Consider the following 22,017-nt stretch of genomic DNA (forward strand, 5'->3'; position numbering starts at 1 on the left):
CATCTGATTTCAGACTACTAGAAACCCACTCCAGATTTGCAAACCAGTGTTCTGTAATTTCGTGGCAATTGATTATTTCAGTTAAAAAGTTTATTTTGGAGGGAGAAGGCAGATATTAATAATTGCTTTACAACAAATTTGGCAAGCACTATGTAGCTCTTGAAGAAGTATTTTCCTAAAATACTATTCAAGTTGTATGCACTCTCTAAAAGTACAATAAGCTTAATAAGGTGTATTTTTTAGTAAGAAAAAGAACTCGTATTTTTATGTGATTTTATGTGCTTATGTGGTCATTGTAACAATCAAGTAAATGCTTAAAGATAACAAAGGGATATGATTCATAATATTTTCAGTATTTAATGAAATTAAATTCAGTGACTTGCTCTGTTTAAGGTAAAGTTGAAGTCATATGTTCATTACTTATTAGAAAGCCAGATGGGAGGCTCAACTTCAATTGCATACATTAATTGTTCTGGTTCTTTAAATTGATGTTTGTACTGTTGCAATGGAACACGGAAATGTTATGTAAGTAATATGAATCCTTGCAGATGACATAATGGGTTGTCAAGATGAATATTGTTTTCATATTGTCTGCATAAACATGAGTTGCATTGTTCAAGATTCCTGCAGTGCACTGAAGAGTTAGCTGACTTTTGTAAATAAATCTTAATTCTTTTGTGTTTTACTTTAAATTAAAAAAGAAACTGAAAAGCTGACATTTGAGTGTTCTTGTTTCACTTGAATACTTCCTAGCAAAAATATTTTTCTATAAAACGAATAAGCACTACACAAAAAAATGAATACAAGTTCTGTGAAACAACAAAAGACAAACAAGTGTTTTATAGTGGCAATGAATTGTAAAGGAAAGACTTTGTAAAAATAATTATTACTTTGAGTTTTGAAACTAATTATTCTGCAGGGACATTTCCCTTTCCCTTGAACCCTCGGTGTTTTTTAAAATAACTTCTACTTTTCTGGCATGCAAGTTCCATATCTGAAAAGATTATTGCAGGGCAACTTTGGTTTTTTGTTTTTCATGTTTCATCGTTCAAAGCAAATCGCCTTCTGAATTTGTTGAAATTTAAATGCGAACTACACCAGTTAGCTGTTCAGCTGTCTCATTGTGAACTATCCAGGTGGTCTTGACTACAGAATCACATCAGGGAGAGTATATTCAAAATGGTTTACTTTTTCTCTTGGCTCTTCAAGACTTTCAAGCTTTCTACTAAGTTATTCTATCTACAGCGTCAGTGGCTGGTGATAGGGGACTATGTGCAGCAGCTCTTCTTTTTGCCCGTGCTGTTAGAATGTCATGGTATTTTGTGTTTGAGTGAGAACTCATCTTCTTTTCCTGAAATTATTTGATTTGGAGACACAGGTCCTATCAGGCTACTCTGATAGTAGTAGAGATAATAGCCAGTGCTTAAAAAATGCTGTTATATATAATCTAGTAGACCTGAAGAAACTGACGCCTCTTGGTTTGAGCCAAACTAATTATTAATCTGTCCACATGTCTAAATATAATACTTACCATTATATATTTCTTTATTCTAAAGTAATAACTTTTCCAGTTGTAGTCTTCATATGTAGTATACATTACTCAGCTTAATAGGATCTTTAATAACCAAAGATCATTGTAAAATAAAATCACTGTCGATAACATGGAAGTGCACCATGATGAAAAATCATACGCGTGGAAAACTTTTAGCTGAAGGTTGAAGTTGTTTTGTTAAATGTGTACAAAAGAACACATCAGTTTTCTTTAGTGTGTAATCACTCTAACTGCTAGCACAGTCATTTAGGTTAGCAGCAGTATTCTTGCTTATCTGTTTCTGTGGGCTGAAGCTGTCTGCCACTCCTAAATGTGTGTCAGCTGCCTTCTCTAAGCCAAAAGAGCAGGACAATTTCACTGAACTCAGGTCATTCATTCATGAAACACAAGGAAATAATTTGAAAATAATAACTACTCATCTAGAATAAAGTGTGATTATAAAATGGCATCTTACTATACCACATAACAATAATCATGCCATAGACCACTTTTTTTTTTTTTTCCCCCGGAAATCCATGTGAAACCACATGTTGTTCTGTTAAAATGTAACATTATTTTAAAATTGTTCCACATCCCATCTACATCCTGGCTTCTCTTCCAGCTCACTGTAGTCACCTTCAGTTACTAATCCAGAGTATTTTAGTGTTCACTATTTCACTGATTTTTACTTGTAAATTCTCACTATCATACTACCCATCACATACTTTTCTGCTGTGACATTGCTAATTAAATTGCAGGAATGCAAATGGCCTGTTCAAGAATAACTGAGAAAGGAAGAGGTGGGGAAAAAAAAAAGACCACTAACATCAACTTCTTGTATGGGGCTGGATTTTGACAGACAGATTGTGTTTATATTTTGTAAAGTCATCTGTATTTGATAGAGTTATTGTGTATTCAGTATATGGCTGAAATGGCTGAAAAAAAATCAATATTCCTTAGCAGACAGAAGCAAGAAAGACTGTTTTTAGGGCTTAACTTCTTTTTGGACTCATACATTTCTAAAATGTAAATCACATTTGTAATGAACCTGAAAATCTTTATGAGAAAAGATATTTTAACATTTAATTTTTCTTTCAATGTGAACCAACAGTGCTGACTTTGGACCTACAACTTGAAAAGTAAATCTATTCTCTATCATCTTATGAAAGAAACAGTATAGATTTTGGTGGAGGTAGTTATTATTTTAAACTAGTTAGTGTTTCCAGCCTTAATATGCATAAGTCTTTCTAATGGAATGTAAAAATGTCCGGAACTATATGGTTTGCTTTCACTGCTTTAGTCTAGCAAGAAGCTATTGCAAGTTAGGATAGTACATAACTTCAGAACATACAGGTTAATTATAAGAGTAAGATCTGGCTTTTAGACACTAAGACATTATTGGAGTTTTACTCTTCTTCAATTTCTGAAATTCTGAAGTCTATTCTAGTGACATTTCCTTACATCCTTTAGTTTTTCATTGTTAAAAAGGCTGTTGAGAGTTTAGATGGTAAAACTCATAACAGATTAATTGCACATGAAATTTTAAACAGGTAAAAAAGTTAAATGTCACACTATAATTTGGAGAAATAAAAAACAAACAAACAAACAAAACCCCCCCCAAACCCCAAACAAACAACAACAAAAAAGCCCTGCTGTTTATTTTCAAAACAACCAAAGAGAAGAATCAATGTTTCTTGTGGCATGACACAAACAGAATTATGGAAATTTTCCTTAGGGCCATCTTGTACCTCAGGATAAGCTTTATCAACAGGTTCTGTGAGAAAAATGCCAGAAGGACAATACTGTCAGAAAGTAAAAATGCATTACTTTCCCAAGCTATGAAAATCAGGATATAGTCTAAAATGATAACTGTTGTCAGGGTGTGGAACACAGACGTTTCTGCATTTGCTGGGGAGCTGTGTTAAGCTCAGGCCCTTGCCCCTGTGTCTCGCTGGAGATGCATATGTGCATATCTGTTGAACGCCCCTACTGGGAACTGGTTTATGTTCTGTGGATGCATCAGTTGCAAAACTCAGAGCTTCCTGGGCCCTAATTCAAAAGTCAGTGCTACTGCTATGCTTTCTGTAGTCAGTTCCAGTGTCATTTTTGTCTCTTTTATTCCTCCATCTTTAATTACCTGCTTCAATCTGAGAGTTCAAAGTAATTAACCTTTTCAGCACTCCAGAAAGTTAAAGACATTGAACTATGTGTTGAGAATCATATAGTATCGTTTGTCTTTAAAGGGATTAATTTATTCTTTCTTTAAAAGAAATTGATAATGAACCTTTTAATCCCATCATATTTCTATATCTTCAACAATTATGGTAGAAGTTGACAGTAAGCTGAATTTCATTCAGCTGCAACGAGTTTATTTAAAAGAGTAGACCATATGAATAAACCTATTTTTTCTCATGCTAAGAATCTAGCATGTCTCTCTGCAACATATTACATTGTTCAAATTCATAAGTTCCGTTTCACAAAGAAGTTACGTAGTCATTTTACACTTAAGCACAGTTGGGATCTAACTAGGAAAAGTACCTAATATGGCTACCTGTAACAGCCAATTCTAGGTTAAATATATATTTAAATTTGACTAAATATTTGTAGTGTCACTTAATTGTCTTCTAAATTATTGCATTGAATTTCTAAGCTAATAAAGTTAAGAAGATACAGTTATTTAAATTATCTATGAGTCTGGGAAGAGCAGACAAGTGTAATTTCTGCACTCATAGTTTGGCTTTTATTTTTATTGTTATTAAGTTCTAAAGTAAACAGTTGCAAATTATTGTACTTTCATGTTGGTCCATTCTGACTGACTCAACTAGAACTTACCTATATGAGAAAACCTGACCTTTATGAACAAAACTCTTGTTCACAGGAAAGATCAGTAATTCCACCAAACACTAGGAATACATTAATTTTGTCCATTACGGAAAATGTAATTACTAATAATTTTTTAAAATACATGTAAATTAGGTGTGCCCTTTCTCATACCTTTTTGCACCCCTCTTTTTTCAAACTGTACTTTGTCTTGATGTACTGTGGAAAAGAGTTAGAAGTTATATTTACCTGCTCCTGGAGATCCTAGATATATCTTTTAAAGATTCAGAACAAACATGTAGATGTTTAGCCTCATCAAGAAATTTGATGAAAATACATAAATCAAGAAAAAAAGATAAATGTGGATAAATAAGTGGTTCGAACTATTCTTTTTGCTATTAAATACATTCCACTCAGTGTCTTTTCTAAAAGAATTAATTAAAAAATAAAACTTAAAGAAGTTACATTGTTAACAGGAAATTTAAATATAAACTTACTAGAGAAAGCATGCAAATATTTTGTGTAAAACTTGCTTATGTCATTCCAGGGGAAAGTCTGCTGAATATTCAGAGACAAATGTATATTTAAAGCTTACAATAAGCTGAAAATCTTTATGAGAACACAGGAAATTATGCCTAATGGTACAAGAAAACATTTTTAAACAAAAGAAGTATTGTGTTACATTGGATAACAGTATTCTCTACTATATCTTTCAAGGTTATATACTTACAAGAAACAATTATCATGTCATTACCATTGTACTATAAAACTAATCTTCTATTTGAACACTGATGTGAACATACTTAGTTGATTGAAAGGCATGGAGGAAATCCATGCATAATTTTCTCTAATGGGTTGAGTCTAGGGAGAGGCTACCTTTAATAAAAAATAATAAAGGATGAAATGAAGGCACACAGAAGGCTTCAAGTTTTCAGTGCTGATTCATGCTGTGACTAACAATATACAACCACGTTGAAGAGATCATTCATAGTTTAGTTTAAATGTTGTCTCATATTCCAACATTTTCAGTACAGGTACGTAAGAAGTATTGTACTTAGTACTCCTCTGCTTCTCCCTCCCCATCAAATGCATTGTCGTGTAGATACCAGCTCTTTTTCATGGTAGATTTTTTTGTTTGTTTGTACCTCTAAGGTACTGTCCAGAGATGTAAAAGAATATTTTGGTCACTTCAGCAAAGGAATCTTGCATCTAACTAGAAAAGGAAGGTGTTGTATTATATAAGAGGAATGCCTACCTCACTGACTGTATCAAAGGATTCAGTATGAATGGAGTTTGTGTTGCCCATCAGTGTCATGACTAAAGCTGTCAATATCAGGCTAAAAAAATACTGAGTATCTGTGGGACTTCTTTGTAAAATAAAATGTAACAAGGCAGAACACAAACTTAGGTCCTTGTTTGATTATACAACAACTGAATAGGATTTTGAAGTCAAATATTTTAATCAGTCACTGAGGCAATTTTTGAAAACTGGCCCCATGATAATTTCTCCAAAGTTGCACAGGGAAGAGAACATCTTCAGCTAAGCCCTCTCTGAGCACCTTACACCACCTTTCTCTGCTCACTTTTGGCCTGGCAATTGAGCGAGCTAGAAACTCCGCTCAGGAGCAGCTCAATGCCAACTCTTGTCTCATATGTCTTCTCACTCCTGTGGGCTTACACAAAGCACTACAGAGCCCAGTGAATAATTACTATTCAGTTATTTGTTTAAAGTTAACCCAAATAAATGAAATGGCATACTTTTTCATTTAAAAACAAGAAAAAGTAGATTAATAAGATTTTCCTTCCCCCAACACACTTTAGAAATGTAATTCAGGAACATTTCAGAACGGAACTATCAGAATATTATACTGTGAAATTGCTCATTATCCAAACTAATTTTGAATTTTTTAAATTAATCATTTTTGAATTTTAAAACAGTTTTACTTTTTTAGATTAATTTAAGTAATTTTGGTTGACCTGAGACTGTATTGTTCAGCAAGTAAGCTACTCTTCAGAAACATCCTGCTCAGCTCTATGCCAGCTGCACCCTCTTGAAGTTCCAAGAAGCTCCCTGTTTTCTGTCATTGTGAAGAGAAGAAGGGGGAAATGAAAGGAAAAGAGATGACAAATTTTTCATAATTTCTTGTATATAATTGATCATTGTGAAAAATAACATCTTTCCCAAGAAAGCAATGAGTTTATTTAGGTGCCTGATGAAATCTCAGCTGTTGTTTTACCCATGACTTTTTTTCTTACTCTCACAGGGGCTATTGCTTCTGCCCTCACAACCACTTGTAGTAAAGAAGTGACAGTCACAACAGAGGCCATGGCAGAAGCATTGGCATGAAATGAAGTAGCAACAGGAGAAATTGCAGTGTCAAGAAGCAAAAGGGAAAGGTAGCAGCAAAACCAGCGCTTGTATGCAGCCTATACGCAGAAAAATATGGTTAAATCCTAAAATATTCCTCTGCAACTATATTTCAATTACATTTTAATTAGCATCATGTGGTGATGTTTTGAGGGTTTGGGGTTTTTTTAATAACATTTGCTAATATAAAAACTCTGCCTACTGTAAACATTTTTTTTTTTTAAATACTGGACTGGACTCTTCATCTAAATGTAGTCTAACCCACATACCTTCTGAGTGTTTTAATCCAAACAGCTGGCGCTATTTAGTCTGACAGATGAAACACTTCAGACAGTTTCTCAATTGTTGTAATTAAAAACAGGAAACAGCAAGGTAAATAAAATAATCATGGGATCAATAAAGCATTATTATTTTAATGACGATCTCAAAAGCCCAGATCATAAAGTGCTAGGTTTCAAAGTGCAGGAAATCTTAGCAAGAACACAGTGGTCTCTGATGGAGATCTAGAGGAAAGAACTGAAAAAAAAAATGGAGCATCTTGCTAAAATTCAGTTCTTTATCTCTGAAAATAAGAACATAGATTTCTGAGGAATTACCGTAAATGAATATGTTGCAAAGGTGGGAGGGGTGGAAGATCAAACAGGAATCATGACTGAAAGAGAAGATAGGAGACAAAACCTGATATTAATGTAGGAAGAGGTAGCTCCAGTGACAGAAGTTATCAAATACCAAGATATTCTATGTAAGGTGTGTAGAATTAATGCTTGTGAAGGGAAACAGAAAGCTGAAGCCACCTTCAGTCAACTTGTGCTTTTCTTGAAAAAGCCTAATAGATTAAGAGAGGCTCCCCTACTGTTGGATACAACAAATGAATATCTCAGTGAAATGATTATAGGCTGTGACAGAGGGCAAGGCAAGGATACAGAATACACAACTCAATCCAGCGTAGTATCATGGCTGAGGGATTTTTTCCTTTCAGTGATTTCTCTTTCACAGACCTTGCAGAGCATCTTTTAGCACCCACAGTTTTCTCTCCAGCCACTACCTCTGCATGCAGGTTTTTACCTTTCCTGTCTCTGTGACTTGGCCAGATGAACTGAAAGCACTAGTGATGCTCCTTGTCAGAATTCGACTGTTAAACAACGATGAATAATGTGAATATTTATGTATTTCTTAAGATAGGTTTTTACTTTGCCATCATTCATTAATGTTCAGGTATAAACTGTCTTATTGCATCAGCTCTTCGAGGTTCTTTGGGCATAATTTTTTAAGAGTTTAAGTATTAAATCTCTGATAAATAGGCAAACGTGATGCCCATCTACAAGAAGGGTTGGAAGGAGGATCCAAGTAACTACAGACTTGTCAGTCTAACCTCCATGCTAAGAAAGGACATGGAGCAGATCATCCTGAGTGACATCACACAGCACATACAAGAAAACTATGTGATCAGGCCCACTCAACGTGGGCTTATGAAAGGCAGGTCCTGTTTGACCAACCTGATGTCCTTCTACAGCAAGGTGACCCACCTAGTAGATGAGGGAAAGGCTGTGGATGTTGTGTGCTTAGACTTTATTAAAGCCTTTGACGCTGTATCCCACAGCATTCTCCCAGAGAAGCTGGCAGTTCATGGTCTGAATGGGTGTACTCTGTGATGGATAAAGAACTGGCTAGAGGACTGGGCCCAAAGGGTTGTGATGAACAGAGCCAGTTGGCAGTCAGTCACAAGTGGTGTTCGCCAGGGTTCAGGATTTGGACCAGTTCTATTAAATCTCTTTATCAGTGATCTGGATGAGGTGATTGAGTGCACCATCAGTAACTCAGCAGATGGCACCAAATTGGGTGGGAGTGTTGATCTGCTGGAGGGTAAAGAGGCCATACAGAAGGATCTGGACCAGCTGGATAGTTGGGCTGAGGACAGTTGTATGAGGTTTAACAAGACCAAGTGCCAGGTCCTGCAATTGGTTCACAACAACCCCAGGCAGTTCTACAGACTTGAGGAAGAGTGGTTGGAAAGCTGCTTGGTGGAAAAGGATCTGGGGGTGTCGATCGACAGCAGCTGAACGTGAGTCAGCAGTGTGCCCAGATGGCCAAAAAGGCCAACAGCATCCTGGCTTGTGTCAGGAATAGTGTGGCCAGCATGACTAGAGAAGTGATTGTGCCACTTTACTTGATGCTGGTGAGGCCCCACTTTGAATCCTGTGTTCAGTTTTGGGCCCCTCATCATAAGAAGGTCGTTGAAGTACTAGAGAGAGTGCAGAGGAGGGCGACAAGGCTGGTGAGGGGCCTGGAGCACAAGTCTGATGAGAAGTGGTTGAGGGAGCTGGGGCTGTTTAGCCTGGAGAAAAGGAGGCTGAGGAGAGACCTTATTGCTGTCTACAACTACCCGAAATGAGGTTGTATCATGGAGGGTGTTGGCCTCTTCTCCCAAGTAGCAAGTGATAGGACAAGGGAAAATGGCCTGAAGTTGAGCCAAGGGAGGTTTAGATTGGATATTAGGAAAAAGTCCTTTGTGGAAAGAGTTGTTAGGTGTTGGAACAGGCTGCCCAGGGAAGTGGTTGAGTCACCAACCCTGGAGGTGTTTAAAAGACGTTTAGATGAGGTTTTTAGGGACATGGTTTAGTGCTAGAGTTAGATTATGGTTGGACTCGATGATCCTGAGGGTCTCTTCCAACTGAAATGATTCTGTGATTCTGCGATTCTATTATTGTGAGAGCTACATTACCTTGTGAGGGTCAATAATCTCACTACATGCTGCAGAATTACCTTGGTAACATAGAGATGTAGAACTGTGATGTCTTACCTTTACTGATACTGATGACCTTTAGATGAATTAACAACAGGGTTATCTTTTTACAAAAAATATGTAACAGTAAATGTATATCACAATATGAGATAAATGTTGAATATTTTTCTTAAGGATTAGCATTTCCTTTTAGTTTCTTTAAGAACAGCCAAAGGAGGTCAGATTCTTTAAAAACTAGATTAATAACTCCAGTAGGTTTTTTGTGGGAACTTTAAGCATTGTGAAGGAAGTGCATCTTAAAAAAAGCTCTCAGGAACACCACGGTAATGAATACATGTCTGGAGTTAATTCATAATTTCTCAGTTTGCAGGTTTAAAATACAAATATGCTTAATGGTGAAATTAGCTTTTACAAAACAGGAAGATCAAATGTCATCCAATGCTTTTGTGGTTGTGCTAGTCAACAGAGAACGGTTCAAAAAGAACAGAACAGAAACTTGGCAAAAAACTTTGTGAAAAAAAATGCTGTGATAATAGACTGAAGCTAAAACATAAGAGTGAAGGTAGACTGGGGCAAGAAACAGCAGGGAATAAACAGATCATTTAAGATGAAGCACGAGTCTGCAGAAATTGTAAACTTGAAAGGGAGACATGGGGTGCACGGGAAGGTCTGAGGCATCAGTGATTAAGAATATACAGAGTAAAGGTGTCTGAGGAGGAGATGCTGATTGTCAGTGGGTTGTGCAGATGTTCCAAAATCAGAGAGAACTTCCTAAGGAATTTACTTTCTGGCAAGACATTGTAAAATCAAAACGCAAAAGCTCAAGAATATTTCTAATGATGTGCCAGAGGAAGGATTAATAAACATAAAGTATATGCTAATTTCTCATTTATTATTTGCATTTTTCATAGCTGTTTTCATTTCATGATATTGCCAACTTGGAATCACACATTTAAACCAAGTGGTGTCATATACTAGAAGTTCTGATCTACTCTAACTATGTAAGGTTTGATCTCACACAACATCTGTGAAAAAGGACACTGCTTTTGCTGTTCTAACAATATCTTAAATTCTTTCAGCTTCATCATTCAAAGAAACTGTTTTCTTGCACTTCCTCTTGGAAGCTGTCATATAGATTTTATTGAGTCACCTCAAATATCGATTGCTGTCCTGCTAGATGTTGCAGTAATGCTTGTAAGAAAAGATATTTGAAGAACTTTTATTTCCATGAGTGTGGAGCTATTTATCAGACATAATTATTGAGTGAAAGCTCCATTGAAGCGGTACTGAAATACTTGAAACAATATTCTTGCACATTTTTAAGTGACTACCATAAGTACGATGAATAAATATCCAAACCATCATCAAGCTTTTTTTTTTAAGAAAAAATTACAGAATTATTAGCAGTACAAAAATTTTGTATACATTTGGTCCAAATTCTTCCCTCTATTACATGGCTTCAGATCCAATAATCAGGCCAGCTGTGTTTGTCAAAAACATTATTTAGTGAGTAAGAATTTCACAAGTAACATGGAAAATGCCAAGAAAATGAGTTGTATACATTCTTCAGAGGATCTTGCTACTGATACACCATCTGCAGCAGTAAGGTGAGATTCCTCTACTTTCTATACCTGTAATTCATGGTACTCCATAAGTTTTCATCGAAGTGGTAAGAATACTCATAAGTATGTATGTTTCTGCTTCTGCTCATCTGTATATCATCAGAGTTTTATTGTTCTTGCTGTCTTTTTTTTTCCACTGAGAGTCGTCTGTCAGTGATTAGATACATTTAATAATTGTTTCATATGTTTATATTTTTCTAAGAATTAATTACACAGGCTGAAAAGTGCAGCACTGCAGAACAGAAACAGGTAAACTTTTCTAAAAGGAGAAACACTGATCCTGTTATTGGTATGGAGAAAAATAGTAACACATATTGAGACAGAAAGAACATACGAAATTCAATTATATCACCAGAACAGATCAGTGGTCTTTCTGATATGACAGTTTGTCTCTGACAATAACTTACAGATGATGCTTAAAATAACATTTTAAACCCCCTGTAGAGCACCTAATTGAGTAATGCCATGTTATTGTCCTGGTTAATGCTGGGATAGAGTTAATTTGCTTCCCAGCAGCTAGTATAGCACTGTGGTTTAGAATAAGAATAATGTTGATAACACACTGATGTTTTACTTGTTGTCAAGTGGTCAAGGACTTTTCTGCTTCTCATACTGGCCTGCCAATGAGAAGACCAGGAGTGAACAAGAAACTGTGAGGGGAGATAGCCAGGCAGAAGAGCTGACCCAAACTGGCCAAAGAAATATTCCGTATCATATCACATCATGCTCATTACATAAACTTGGGGAACTTGTCTGGGGAAGGCAATTGCTACCTGGGGATGGGCTGGGCAGCAGTCAGCGTGTGGTGAGCAATTGCATTGTTCATCACTGTTTTGTATAATCTTTTATCATTATTATTATTATTATTACTGGTTTCCCTTTCTGTCCTATTAAATTGTCTTTATCTTAACCCACAAGTTGTTGTTTTTTGTTTTTTTTTTTTTATTCTCTCCCCAGTCCCAATGGTGGGGGAGCGAACGTCTGTGGTCTTCAGCTGCCTGCTTGGTTAAACCACCTCTAAGTGGCCTCTAAGTGCTGACCAGATTGAAATGTTCACACACAAGCATTGACAGACTTCATTGTTATTTCCTGTACATTGGCAACATCTGTATTAGAGTCAAACTGAGTTAGGATTCATCTAAATTGTCACAATGTTGGTGACTCCTCAAAATCAAATGATAAGTAATTACCCAATAAATAATTCAGTACACAAAGGTCTAAACATTTAATATTTTACCATGTATTTTGCTGATAGAAAAATCAGTTACTCAGAAAATTCTGTGTAACTATAAACAGCGTATTGGGCTAGTCACTGCACATGGGCATTTGAAATCTGTGTTAAATTGGAACTAGAAGCAAAAAAGCTCCACTCTTCTAACAACTCTTCTTACATCAAGTGGCAACCTGCATTTTAAGCATTGTCATCTTCCTGTCATGGAATCATTCTCCACTCTTGATAGTTCAGGTAAGCGTGGACTGAAGGCATTAGTTTTGCCAGTGCAGCTGAAGTGCAAGTAGATTCCTCTGAGAACGTGACACAGAACTCAATGAGGACAATGTAAAAAATCCTTTTCATTTCAAAACTCTTCAGGTTTATCTCTCTGACATTGTGCATATGTGTAACTAATGTAGCAGAATTAAAAGTGTGACAGTATAGACAGAATAAGATAATTTTTGTCACACAAAACACTGAATTTTTATTCACTGTTGTGTGTCCTGATATTGTGATCATTGTTACATGTGATGGGATAGAGGACAAGCAATGCTGCCTCTTGATTCCTCTTCGTATCTTCTAGGATTATCTTGAGTGGCATTTTCTCTTTGCAGCCTTTACATGCTCTTGACAAAGGCACATAGCCATACTGAACTGCTTCACATTGAGATTGCCCATACCTGTCCTGTGGAATTAGCTCACATGGCCTTGTTGCCATCAGCACTCTGCTCAATTCCTTGTTACCCGTGGATGGCTGCTCTCAGTCTCTTGACTGGCTGCACATTCACCACTTGTTTAAACCCTGCTGTGACATTTCTTCCGGTATTTTCATGCACACACACACTTTCTCATTCATGCTCCAGATAAACTTGTGTATTGACTATACAATATATTCCCTTTATAAATTGCTACACAAAAGCTTCAACTTGGAGAATTGAAGGTAAAGAACTAAAACAAAATATGTTTTAGCAGTTCAGCAGCTGTGTCTCTATGGTTTATGCTTAATGTTGAGGCTACAGGTTAATGCAAAGAAGTTAATCAATGCCTTTACAGATACTTAATGTACTGCTTCTGTGAAATACCACTTTCAGTTTTGTATTGCAATTGCCAGACTGAAACTCAGGGACTGCAACTTTCTTTGTTTCAGTGTGTGTCATCTCTTTGCCACTAAGAAAGTAAAAGCACTTTTTAAAACAAAAAAATTCACAAAGTTGATAGGGCACAAGAGGATGTCAGGTCAAAATGTCTAAGGAAAGAGGAATAAGTTAATGACCAGGGATCTATTTCTAAGGCATTAGATGACTTAGCTCAGGCTTTATCTTTGTATATCCAAAAATGTAAATATATCTAATGTCTGGGTGTTTTTAATAAGATTTTTTACTCATATTAAACCTAGAAATGGCCTTGCCTTCATCAGAATGCTGCCAATTCAAGTCAACTCCATAGCCCTTAGCTATCAAAAGTTACATGGACTCTAAGCAGAAAACAGATGTTTCCTTTATTCTATGTACATGCGCTTAATAAATTCCAGTAGGAGGAAACACTCCAGTTGATACTTGTTTGGTTTTTGTTTGTTTGTTTGTTTTTTTCCTTTGGATTGTGTGAGTAGCAGATCACATTCGGTTTTGATGTCTATTACACAGCCACCTCTGACGTAAAGAGAGCACAGATTTTAGGTCACAGAAATTTATAAAATGTGAACTGAAATATAAGCAATATAAAATATATATTAAAAATAATAATTGCAGAGGTCTCTATATACCTTTGGACTTCTGAAACTTTCAATTTTCATGTAAAACTTATCACATTCTGTACTATTCATAGACAACTCACCCAAGAATCCTGACATCCATTTTGAAATTTAAATGCCTGTCTTCACAAAAAGTTTTAACTGAAAACACTCTTTTGTGAATACCAGATGTGTCCAATGGGAATGTAATCATCCTAAAGCATATACTTTAAAAAAAACCCCTAGACTTGTTTTTTAGGTGTTAAAATGTTTGGATTACATGACAGAAAAAAAAATAATGAAGTGTCATTTTGTTTCCTCAAAGCTCTTGTAGAGATGTCCATGAAAACAAAATAAATTTTCTTACTGTGTGAAAGCATAAATTTCTCTTCAGCAGAGTATATCGTGGCAGATGCCATCTGTTTAACATAGAGCTGTACCTGTAATGTCTTTGTTGGACTATAATGTCTTGTAATGCTTAATTTTACACACTTCATTAATTTCGCAGTACAGATAACCCAAGAAAGAAGACTTTGTTGAAGATCTCAATAGTTTTTAACAATTTTTGACCAGTGAATTAATGCTACAATTTTGAATTGATGCATGTTCAGCTTCTGAAATACTATCAAAGTCCTTAAAAGCTGTGTAAATGTTTCACTGCCACAAGGTTAAACTTCCTTCTCTTCTAATATGAAGGAGAACCTAGAATCTGCTCCAAGGTAAAGTGTTAGTGGTTTACACTGGAAACTTGGAAATTTAGCAGTTTAGATGCTGGACAGCGCGGAAAATGGGGTTGTATTTTCTCATCGTGTTGCCGGCCTTTCTCTAACACCCCACTTTTTTTTTGTAGGAAATAATGCTAAGTGAAATACAGGCAATAGTACAAATATCACTAACGTTATTATTTGCATTTCCCAAGAATGTTGTTAAAATGACCTGACTTATGCAAAGAAGGCCTTATTACTGCCAGTAAATCATCCAAGTTCTAATATATAGTATCTTGGAGCAATGTCAGGTTTGTGTAATTCCAAATATTTCAGCACTCTAGCAACCAAAATTAAATCCTTAGTGTCTCTTTGAAAACCCACTACCTGCAATTAAGCCAAGTTTCAGGAACTGAAGGTACTATATCTGGTGTTTGTAAAACATGTAAAACAGTCTATCTGGTAAATAGAAAATTCAGTTTTAGCTAAGGAAACCTGAGCTGTGGGATAGGTCATGAAATTAGATTATTAAAGGAGAGACGAATTAGTTGATTGTAAGAAAAAAATGACCCAGAAGAAGAGCTGAACAACTGCAAAGCTATTTCTTTTTATTTATGAAAACTGTGATTAATCTTTTGCCATAGTTTTATGTAGAAAACTGTTCTTTTTGGAGGAGGCAATTCTTCTTTAGAAATAAAGTGTGCAAAATTCTGAGCTCCTGCAGAATACAGCATACACTGTCATTTCTGAAATACATGAAGTCATGAAAGAAAAAATTCTCATGAGATTTTTATCTTTTTGATTAGACTTTAAGAAGTCCAGGGAAACTTAAAAAAAAAAAAAAAAATCAAGACCTGCTTTGTCAATAGAGACCACATAGCATTAATTGCAACAACATTCTGCAAATACCATATTCCACATTTTATGAATGTAATCATCTAAAGAAGTCAAGTTGGGGGTATTAAATAACTTTCCAAAAACTAAGGAGAACTCAGTGCTTTAAGTAATGAATTCAGGCAAGACCTTTGGACTTTCTTCTTCCTAAACATGTATACTGTTATTGCAGACATCTCTGAAGAGTCAAATTTAGGTGGTCTATTGTGTATTTTTGTTGTTCTTTTTGGTGGTGGTGGTGGGTTTTTTTGTTTGTTGGGTGTTGTTTAGTTGGTTGGTTTGTTTTGTTTTTAATAACTTAAAAAGCACCATTTGTATGAGAAGAACGTAGAGACAAAGCAGGTCATACAGGTAACCAGAACATATTAGAACTTCTTAACAGCAATTCAAACAAAAGGTAACCTTTAAATCCTTCACCCAGGACATCTAACTTTATGACACACAATGTGCAGATGAAAAAGTCGGGCTTTGTTTATTCACTACTTCATACCATCTGTTCCCAGAGGGGAGATTGGTCATCTTCTCTTACCCATTCCCAGCCCCGCTTCAGGGCAACAGGAGAGAAGAATTTTGCTCCTACCTCCTCGATTTGACCTTGCTAGTGTGAAGACCTGAAATATCTGAAATATAAAGATAACTTTACCTGTATATTTTTTCCAGTCACCAGTCAATTCCCAAAAACTTTTTGAAAGAGGGTAAAGGAGGACAGAAGGAAGACTCTCTGATGAGTGCAGTACAAGAAAGCAGACAATCTTCAAAGGTTTTTCTCTTCTGTTTAAAATGTTGGCATGAGCAAGGCTTTAATTTGTAACTGAATTTATTTGAAAGAGTAGTGTGAATGGCTTGTATCCAACTCAGCCCATCGAGTTTTTCTTGGCCTGTAATGAACAGGGTCATCCTTTATAGACTTTTTTAATGCAGGGTAATAAACTATCTAATACTATTGTTAGCTAAAGTAGTTTGTTTCCAGCCAACTTGATTTAAACTGCATATCCAATTAACTGAAGATTAATAAACCAAATTCCTTCAAATAATAAAGTAATACCTGTCAATTCATTGTAGAAACACTAATTTAAGAGTTGGTAGGAGGACAGATTGCTTTGGCTTGTGGGCTCTGAATAACCTTTTGTAGCTACTAAGAGTTAGAAAGCATTCTTGTTATGGAACTGTTTTTCCTTAACCTGTCTCCTTTCTTGAAAAAAAAAAAAAAAGGTGGTTGACTGGGGAGTGTCTTGTCTCCACTAAGTGTCCAACTATAAGCACTTTACTGAAAATGGGTGGGTATATTCCATTCTGAGGTCTGTCAGGATATAAATCACAGGGAATAAAATAAAAGTGTGTTCTAATCTAATATTTACACTCTGTACATTTAACATGGATTTTTTACATTAATTAGAGAGGAAGGAGAGTACTGAGGTAAGAACTGAATTCACTGTGGATTGTGCTTGCCTACAGTAAACTCAGTGAGCACAGTCATCCTCAAGATCAAAAGAGAGCAAAAGGGTGATTTTTTTTTAAAGGACTATATAAATGAAAACCCTCATTTAAAACCAAAGAATATTCTGTTCCTCGATTAGTTTAGACCAAATCTTTCCAAATGACATCTGCAGTTAATAATATTTTAAGTTTTGCTTCCAAAGAGAGTTTAGTGGTTCTATTTTTTAAGTTTTAAGGAAAAGAGAGGGGAAGTCTAGAGCTGGTCAGAGAGTGTTACCCTTTTGTGGTCTAGATCTGCTTCACAAGTAACCTTATCTCCTGGATATGAATCACCATATCACTTTGCTCAGTCCATTTCATAGGTACCATCTGATCCATTGCTACTTAATAGTATGTTCTGCTTCCAGATTTGATGACTGCACTCTTTTGTCCATTTTTTGCGAAAGCTTTAGATACATCTTATTCCTTCTTCCTTTACTGTTCACTGATCACAAGCAGGACAGTGACAGTTCCTGAGAGGTTATTACCTTCTGCAGCCATATGCTTCCTATAAATGGCTATAACACAGCTGGATGGCAGATAACCTGGACTGAAAGGAATGAGTTTAAAATAATGGTCTTGAAATCCAATTAATCTTGTGATTATTGTAATGGAGTTTTTATTTATCGTGATCATAGTTCATATACCAGTATTTTGCATGTGACTATACATGCTTGGCTGCTATAGTTTAAATAAATGTTCTTTTTGGAGAGTGAAGCTAATATCTCTGTCTATGAGACACAAATTTTGGACCATGTTCTGCAATTGTACTGAAAATGCCATACGGGCAAATCACACACCAGCCTTTTTTGTATGTTTTCTTTTTCTTTTCAGAATATTCTGTCCAGTTATATTCTTCACAGCATTGGGATCGTGCAACTAACAGATTAAGACAAAAATCTTCATCAGTTAGTTGCACATATTGCCTCTTTGAACCGGTATCTTTCAAATACAGTTACCCTGGCATTTATGGAAGAACGATACTCTTCAGAGTTTTAGTTTTTAATGCCACCTATATTAAAAAAAAGTTCTCTTGGGGTTGGCATGATTGCTCACAAATACAAGTCAGTAGTTTGGGAAGAAGTGTTGTTCATGGGGAGCTTGGTGCTCCAGCAAAACCCCAGTGTTGGATCTAACTCTGACACTGGTTGTAATACAGCACAGAAAATGAAGGCAGGTCTTGTCACAGAGTATTCACTAGAAAAATTAATTCATTCATTGTTTGGTAAACCATTTGAGGTTTTTTCTTTGTTTGTTCTTACTTGTTTGTTTGCAAAAGAAAAAATGGACTAGATACTGCAAATACTAGTGTGTTATCATAAAAGGAAATGTCACTATCCCTGTAGGTGTTTAAAAGGCACATAGATGAGGTTTTTAGGGACATGGTTTAGTGCTAGAGTTAGGTTATGGTTGGACTCAATGATCTTGAGAGTCTCTTCTAACCGGAAAGTTATATGATTCTATGATTCTATAGCGTCAACTCAGTCCAATAAGTAGAGGTGAAATGAGAAAAAAAAACCCAGAGTGAATTTCTCCTGTTTCTCTAGCTTCCAAATTGCTAGCTAAGGAGATCTGATTAGGATAGTATCAGTTAATATAGTCAAAACATTACTGAGACATATTTTCAAAGTAAAACACAACTTAGTCTAGAGATTTATCCAGAAAGAAAATAAAAGCAATAGCAATTTCTCAGTATTATTGTCCATCTAGGCTCCCATTTAAATCAGATGACTTTACAGTCACAGAAGAAAATGCAACATGTTTGTAACTCTGACTCTGCCACATGTCTCATTATTACTCTTGGAGGTGTACTATATTAAGTGTTTCAAACATAACCATCATCATAATTTTTAATTGTCTCTTAGAAACCTAACAATAGTTGGACAGAAAGAAAACACAGAAAGCTCTCGAAAGACATTTTCCCTGAAAATCAGGTATCGTGTACTGAATAAAATAATCTCTGTTTTATTCATTCTGTTGTGCTGCCATCAAGAAAGTCATTTACCATCTCCCATTTCTCCAGCTTTTCAACTTCTGCTGCAGATGAAAGACAAAGAGCCTTCCAGAAAAAACACAGCAGAAAAAATGTACCACTTTGGGCATTATTTTTAGAACACTGTATCCCTACAGCATCATAATTTCTTTATTTCCTTAAATTTTGCATGCAGCTCATTCAGCACATCTGCCTCAAAGTGAGAGCAGCTGAGGTAGATTTTTGTATGAAGTGGCAATTCTTTTCCCTTTGCAAACACATGGAGCTGCATGAGTTTAATAGATGTTGAACAGGGACCTGCTGAATGGATCAGATTTAAGTCACATATTCCCAAACATGGGCAGCCTGCCAGCCTGCTCTGTGGATATTTCCCCTACTAACAACAAAGCAGAAACTGCACCTTTGCTAAGTATTTGGCTGGAGAAGTGCTGTTTTGCACACGAACCATAACAGAGATTACAAATTTAAAGTTTTAAATATATTTATAACTGAATATTTTCAGTTTTATTACATCTCTTTTTTTTTCCCATGAAAGGGAAAGTAAAACAAAGACCAAAAAAACCCGAACCAAACCAAGCAACCAAACAACAAACAAAAAAAATACAAAAAAACCACCAACCCCCCAAACAAACAAACAACAAAACCACAAACACCACCACAAACCACAAACAAACAAACAACAACAACAACAAAAAGAAGCCCCACAAAAAAACCCCACGAAGAACACTGTGTTTAATTTCCCAGGCCAGCGCCCCATATTTTTGATCTGACACATTCAGTTGTACCAGTAATACTATATTCTGCTATGTCAATGGAGTCATGAAACATGACTAAAGTAACCAGACACAGCAATGAAATAGACCGCAGAATATGACAAGTTGGAGTTTTCTGAACACAAAGATTTAAAAAGGCTCTATATTTTTGTAATTATAATATAGTTTCTTATTTGATCATCAGTTAAAATACATTGAAATAATTCCTTCACTTATGTAAAAATATGTTATATAATGGAGTCACTGGAACTTTCAGTGCTTGACCTGGACATGTAAGCACTATGATTGTGTTACTTCATAGAATCATAGAATAGTTTGGGTTGGAAGAGACCTTCAAAGGCACTTTTTAATGTGACACTTTACATTTCAGAACCTTAATTCACTTTACAAATACAATATGATACACCTCTGAAAAAATGCATACATACATTGCATGTGTGTGTGTGTATGTACATAAACACAAACTCACACACACAAAAAAAAAGGCAAGGTATGGAGGGCTAAAATCTAAGGCCAAGCCGATGCTGCTCCTCATGACTAGCACAGTTAATTCAGTAGAAATTTCTAGTGAAATTACAGTCATACTGATGAAGTGTATTTTCATACATCTAGCTTATTCTGACAGTTACCAGCAAACAGCATAATTTTGCCATGACTGTTCTCTCATACACTACAGTAATTTTCCATGTTAGGAAGTGTTTTAATTCTAATTAGAACTTCTAAGTTCGAAGTCATGGCTTGTCTAGAAAATAATGCATGAAGATGGAACCCTAGGTGAACACCATTGTTTAACAAGTCTTGACTGTATAAATCATACATATAAGATTAAAAAAAAAATACTCTGCCCTCTAACTGAGATCGCCAAAATCCCTGTGACAGCATTAACCAATATTTTTAGCTCAGACTTGGCATTCTGCTGCCTTTTTTACAGCACTAACTAAATGCACGGGACACTTATTTATTCTTAGAATATGAATACAATTTGGATTACCATCCTCCCACATCCCACATTGTAAATTTTCTATGAAAGTATAATTCTTCTGCTTAGTTGAGTATATTGACTAACCCAGAGAGTGACTAGTTCTGAGTCATTGCACCTTGTCACAAAAAGGCATATAAAAATACTTAAATTTCTATCTCCCAAAACTAGCAGTAGAGAGTAGGGAATAATTTCTTATCCGGTGGAAGGTTGATGAAAAATAGTGAGGAAACCTGTATTTGACATACTAGGGGCAAATTAGAGACCATATGAAGATTTTCTCTGCATGTATCCAATGACAGGTATGTTATAAAATGATAGGTTTTACAGGCCTCGTCTTTATTTTCATCTTGAAGCAGCACCGCAGCCTGGTCAGTATGTTCTGATCACATATGTTTGGCACAGCAATATTCACGTTTGGAAAAAGAAATGAATCTCAGTCCTTCTCAAGGCCTGATGCTGAGGACGCTGTTTAATGTTGTTGCTGCTGGGCTGAGCCATGGGATGAAGCACACCTTCAGCAAGTATGCAAACGATATCAAACTGGGGGAAGCTGGCTGAAAATTTATGAAGTTGAACAAAGCTGAATGTGACATACTGCAAGCTGGGGACATACTGGGTAGCAAACAGCTTAGCAGAAAAGGATTTGTATGTTCCGGTGGACAAGCCAAACATTATTCAGCAGTGTGTCCTTGAAGAAATGAAAAATAACTGCATTTTGGGCTATATGAGGAACAGTGCAGCCAGCAAGCCAAAGCAGCTCTTCTCTGGCACTAAGGATGCAGCATCCAAAGTACTGTGCCCAGTTTGATGCTCCCCGGTAATTGAAAAACATTGACATAGAGCCTCTAGTCAATGTAAGGCCATCAAGGCATTTAGGTGACTGGAGCACAAGATGTACAAGGAAAGACTAAGGCAACTGCGTTTGTCACTGCGGAAAAGAGAAGATGGAAGAGAGCTCTTTTCAACTACCTAATAGGAAAGTATAGAAAAGACAGACCCATATTATTCTTGGAGGCACATGGTGAAGGTATTAGGTGCTATGGACATGAGCTGCAACAAGGGAAATTCTGAATGGATGTTAAGAAATCAAATGTTTGCTTTGTGAGCGGGCAAAGCCTGCAACAAATTGCCCAGAGATGTTGGAGATATTTAGGGTTTCACTGTGATCT

This window comes from Caloenas nicobarica, chromosome 1 (assembly GCF_036013445.1).
Source record: "Caloenas nicobarica isolate bCalNic1 chromosome 1, bCalNic1.hap1, whole genome shotgun sequence".
NCBI classification, from domain to species: domain Eukaryota; kingdom Metazoa; phylum Chordata; class Aves; order Columbiformes; family Columbidae; genus Caloenas; species Caloenas nicobarica.